Source organism: Mandrillus leucophaeus, unplaced genomic scaffold (genome assembly GCF_000951045.1).
Source record: "Mandrillus leucophaeus isolate KB7577 unplaced genomic scaffold, Mleu.le_1.0 Scaffold1347, whole genome shotgun sequence".
Classification (NCBI taxonomy): domain Eukaryota; kingdom Metazoa; phylum Chordata; class Mammalia; order Primates; family Cercopithecidae; genus Mandrillus; species Mandrillus leucophaeus.
The window spans coordinates 484783-490525 of NW_012101307.1; the positions used below are offsets into that span (position 1 = coordinate 484783).

Here is a 5743-nt window from a genome sequence, read left to right on the forward strand (position 1 = left end):
ATTTCCCTGGTGCATTCATATAATAGTTCACCTGGTGAAAATAATGAAGACTATTTACAATGCTACCCTGCTTTTTCTGATGTCCTGCACCTGGAAGTTGTGCTTTTTAAGGTAATCTCTTTACCAAAAATTATTCGGAGGAGGAAGAGAAAAAAAATAGTTGGTTTTGACACATTTAAAAGTAGCCAAAAAAAAACATAAAAAGATAGCAGCAAATGATAAAATTGAAACTGTATTCTACATTATATGAAAACATATTCATAATAATAGTGTAATCTGAAGAAATGCTTTGTTAGATTCACTTGTAATTACCTTATAGTTTCTATTATTACTGTGAAATATGCCATCTTTTTAACTATATCTTCTAATTGCTTCTAGTAAATGGGAACATGATTAATATTTTTGTATATTGATTTTATATGCTGTAACCTTCTTAAATTCTATTTATTCTAATAATTTATAGATTTTCTTGGATTATCTGTTAATTAATTATGTTTTGAATCATGACAGTTTCTTTCCAATATTTCTTTAGCTTGTATTACTGTGCTAGCTAGGATCTTCGGTACAAAGAGGAACAATATCATTGGTAGAGGATTTCCTTATTTTGTTCCTAAATTCTACAAAAGTTTCACCTCTTTTAGTAGATTGTCTTTCTCAAGTTAAGAACTTTTGTTATATTCCTAGTTTGCTGAGAGATTTTATTACAAATATTATGAAGTTTTTTCCCGTCTATATGTACTGCCATGTTCATATCCTTTTTTTCACCATTAATATCACACTGTGACCATGAGATAAATTACAGTAATCAATTTTCTAATGTATTTCTTGCTTTTGCTTTCATCAAGCCTCATCATTGGATATTTTGTTTCCTATTTTAATCATTTTGACTTTTATTTTTATATTGAACTTTCTTCTACTTTGCTTTTGTTGTTCTTTTTCTAATTTATTGAGTTGGATCTTTAGCTTCTTAATTTTCAATGTTCTTCTGTAAAATAAGAATTTAGAACTATAAATTTTCTTCTACCACTTTAGAAATATTTCACAGGCTTTTATATATAGTATTTTTATCATTCAACATTTATTATTTTTAAATTTCTCTTATAATTTTTTTGACCCATGAGTTTTTTTTTCAATTTCTAATCATATGGGATTCCTTTTTTTAAAATTATGTTATGAAATCATTACTCCCATTCTAGTTTAATTTTATCTTTTTTTCTGCTTTAATTTTTTTGATATCTATAGACTTTATTATGTGCTCCTTATATAGTCATCTGGTATATTTAAAGAGTGAGCAATCATATAAAAGGAAATATGGTCATAACTGATTGGAGTAATAAAATCCTGAAACTAAATAACTCATAATTAATTGCACAACATATATTAGATTTCATTACATCAGTATTCAGCTTAGTAGTAAGGTCTCCTAATGGCCATAAACCTCTAAGGTGTTGTCATCCTGAAAAATGAAGGAGGAGAGAGAGTTGTTGGGGTGCTCAATGGAGAAATCTTCCATAGTGCTGGTGTGATGTATCCTAAGTTGTAAAGTTATAGGGCATCGCCACCTAGTGGCAGAATTTCATGCCTTAAAGGGACTTTCCTTGTTTTCCAAGGAGCAATGTGTCTTGTTCACTTTCTAACCATCCCTCTCTGATGCTGTCCTTCCTAAAATCCATGCCTCCTCCCACACAGTGTAAACCCATCTGCTTTTCATCCATCAGTCTGTCAAGGATTTGGTTATGCCAATTTTTATGTTCACCTAACTTTTTAATTCCAAGTACTTTGGTTATTTTCAAAGCTACACACAGGATGCCCATATTTTTAAAACTCCATCCTATTTGTGAAGGATCATTACTTTGGGCTTTGGCCCAGTTTTTATTCTTACTGCTGAATCTTTTCATAAGTCAAAATTAGTGCAGAGTTAATGCTTTAAAAGAGAGTCCTTAAAGTAAATAGCTAAATGAAATAATTACCAAAATGTACACTTTGGATGTATTAAGATTCTAGAATTTAAAAACAGGAAAAGGTCCCATTAGTGAAAATTCCATCACTAACCTCTTGGTACCACTTGTAGAGCATCACATAAATATTCAGACCATGATAGCTCAGTGCAGGAATGTTACCAAATATTTCCATGCAATCTGGAACTAGGACCAGAGTTGGCAATTGGGGGTCTGAAGTCCCAACATCCCTTATGCTGCTTCCTACACCTTGACAACAGGAAAGCTGAGTGATGCTAGGTAGTGCACTACAACAGTGAACGTAAGCCAGCCATCTGTTTTTCGCAAAGTATAGTAAAATAGAAAAATAGAACATAGACCACTTCAGAGTACAAACATATCCTTCTTCAAGATTTAGGAAAACCGTACATTCAAAACCAATCTCAAACTTTAGACAATAAAAGATATCAAACATTTTAAACTGTACAAAGCAAATTAGCAAGATTTTAATGTTGGCAGTTTTAAAATGTCACCTATCCAAAACACAAAACAGGGAGATAGCCAAGTCTTAGCTCCATCCTAATCAAAGCTGTCATGCAGATCCAGTTCCACTCTTCTCATCTCCAGCAGGTACTTCACTCAAGCAGGTGACACCCAAGGGGAGTAGACGGACCAGAAACAAGAGTGCCACATAGAAGGAAGAAGAGAGGGGACCTCGAACCTTAGCTACTGGTTAGCTATTCAACTTTGATGATATTCAGCGTTTTCCCAAGTTATTCTTTCTCGCTTCTCATCACATAATTTACATTAGGCATACTATGTGCCAGAGACTGTTAGTGCTTGACATATAGTCAGTTAATTTTCACAACTGTGTAAAGTAGGTTTCTATCATTAGCTCTATCTTAGGGCCAAAGAAACGGAAGCACAGAGAGGTTAAATTGTATTCCTAAAGCACTACACAGTTAGCAAATAGATTCAGACCTGTGCAATCTAACCCAGAATTAGCTCTGAATCACTCTACCATTCTGTCTACAGGACGACAAGCCTGTGTGTTTCAGGCACTCTCATGGTGATTTTTCACACAGGACAGCTTTTGATAATAGAAAGGCCCTCTCTTTCAAATGAAAGGACTTCACTGATGGATTAACAAATTCTCACCCATTCACCTATGTGAGCGAAATACTAGATCTACTTTCTTAGTCTTCATAACAAGCAGGACGATAACCGTAATTTATAATCAATACAAAACATTGATTTAGTGTTCAAAGAACTTTTGCACACTTGTTCTCATTTAGACGAGTGATCTGGAGACATAGAATAGGCATTCACTTTGGCTTTAGGAAGAACTTTCACAAAATCAGAGGTTGCCCTACATAATACCACACTTTTTACCTTGAGCAGGTAGATAGCCTGGGGGTTCCGTTATACCTTAATCTTAGTCCATTCTATTTGTTCCCCTGTCCTTCAGCAGTGCCCTTAGACTTGCTTTAAACATTAATCGCATTCGTAAGCATGGTTTCTAGGGTCAGAACCCAGCCTCCCTCCACCCACCCAGCTCCCTACCCACCTTGACAGTGCTTTTTGAGATGCCTCAGTTCTAGTCTCCTTGTAATTGTGCACAGTACATGTCTGAACAAATAGACCAGAGTCCTGCAAAAGTGATCTTGAAATCACAATTAAAAGAACCTTTGGAGAGATCTACTCAGGAAAATTTTCTGAATAGACAAATGCTTTTAAAGGGGATTCTAGACAGTCCATCTTCTCTGCCTCCTTCTGCAAAGTAGGACTACACTAAAACCTTGTCACAGTGTGACCTGAGCAAAACCATTATCAAGTGATCTAGTCATCTTGAACCAGACAGAAGAAAATTGACATGATTTCAAGATAGGTTTAGAAAAATAATCTGACTAGCAAAAAAAAAAGGGGGGGGGAGGGTGGGATTCTTAGGGAACTTCAGAGGCTTAATATTTTAGCAAAAAGTTAAAGATGCTTTTTATGATACACACATTTCTCATTGCTTTACAAATTTTAAATGTAACTCAAATTTGTTTTTCACACCGTTTTGTTATTTGAGGTGTAAGGCATTCCTGCCGCACACAGCAATGACTTGTCCTAGAAAACCAGGGAGGCTGCAGGTCCTACTGTTCCTTCTCTACTAGCTGTGGCTCCAGACTCTCACCTCCACCAAAGAAAGCATTTCAGAATTTAGGAGTGGAAATGATGACAACATTGAATAATTCTAATTTTTTCTTTTTTTTTTGAGATGGAGCCACTGTCGCTCAGGCTGAAGTGCAGTGGCGCGATCTAGGCCCACTGCAACCTCCATCCCCGTGGTCAAGCAGTTCTCCTGTCCCAGTCTCCCGAGCAGCTGGGACCACAGGCGCCCGCCACCACGCCCGGCCAATTTTCCGCATCCCTCGTAGAGATGGGGTTTCACCATGTTGGCCAGGGTGGTCTCGAATTCCTGACCTCAGGAGATCCACCCACCTCAGCCTCCTACAGCGCTGGGACCACAGGCATGAGCCACCGCACTTGGCCAGTGATTCTAATTTATATTTTTAAAAATTACCTTACAATCTTAAAACTTTTAACTGATTAGTATCCAACCCTTAAACTTTATAACAATCATTTCCAAAGTGGAAAAGTCACTGGGATATGGGGACAAATATGATTTGTCTTTGTACTTCTATTTTTCTAGTGTCTACTTTTTGTCTTCTAGTCTACATGTTAGCACAGGAGTATATATATTACTTAAGTATACCTATGTTGGGGTGCATACATAATTTCTTTTTAAATGATAGGATGCAAAATCAAATCTATTCAGATAGCAGTGAAGAGGCTGTTTCTGAATCCTGGCAAACTAGGGGATGCATACCCCCTTCTTTTATTTAGTAGCTTCCATAAGGATGTAACTTACGGAAGTTATATCCTTCCATAAACTGATAGGCTATCTAACCAGTGAGGAAAACTGATAAAAGTGGCCTCTGAGCTCCAGAAAGCACTTAAACACGACTGAAAATATCTTGAAAGTTTGGAAAACAAATTTAACAGTAAATGGATTCAGTAGTTATTCAGTATAAGGTTTGGAATTCAAAAACTCCAGCCATTACAATAGACATTTATTTAAAGTAAAACATCTGCAGACCAAATAATTCTTAACATTGTTTGTTTCAGGTTTGACCATCTTCATAACAGCTGCATCCACAGACTTCAACTACTTGATTACTTCTTTGCCCATTCTTCTCTTTCTTTTCTTTCCCGAATAACCTCTTTCAGATACAGTTCAAGGTAGAAATTTTCCTCTTCATATTTGGTCCACTGCTCTGTAGGCAAGATCTGATGCTTCATGGTCAGGTCCAGTGCCCTCTTAATGTGAAATATCCTGTCATTATAAAGGTTCTCAGGAAGCCTTCTTATGGCTTGTTTTACGTCTTCATCCTCATATATTGTATCATCTCGCATTAACCTCAGTTTATTGAATCCTGCAGCATTGTAATACCATTTTTGAATACGATCCAGCCACTTGCCTGATGCTGAAATGGCCTGCTTGCCAGCCATTTTGACTTGCTTTAATTTTTTTTAATCCTTCTTATAACAAGATACAAAAATTATACATTGGCTGCTCATCCCAACAGAATTTGGCAATAGAAAACATTTTCTTTCATTAAATACATAGAAAAAGTGTGGTTATTGATATTGATGTAGTTATTATTGAATTTTGTATTCATGTTTTTAAATTTTTTATTTTTATTTAATTTCACACTTGAAAAACTGGGAATATTACAAAGAACTCCCAAAGTGCCCTT

General features: G+C 35.9%; 1 pseudogene across 1 annotated transcript; it reads right to left on the reverse strand.

Annotated features, from left to right (window-relative positions):
• Positions 1-5035: 5035 nt before the first annotated feature.
• On the reverse strand, positions 5036-5495 carry LOC105534420 (annotated as a pseudogene). Its single transcript, XR_001005272.1, has one exon. The product of XR_001005272.1 is annotated as a cytochrome b-c1 complex subunit 7 pseudogene (transcript).
• Between the last annotated feature and the right edge of the window lie 248 nt (positions 5496-5743).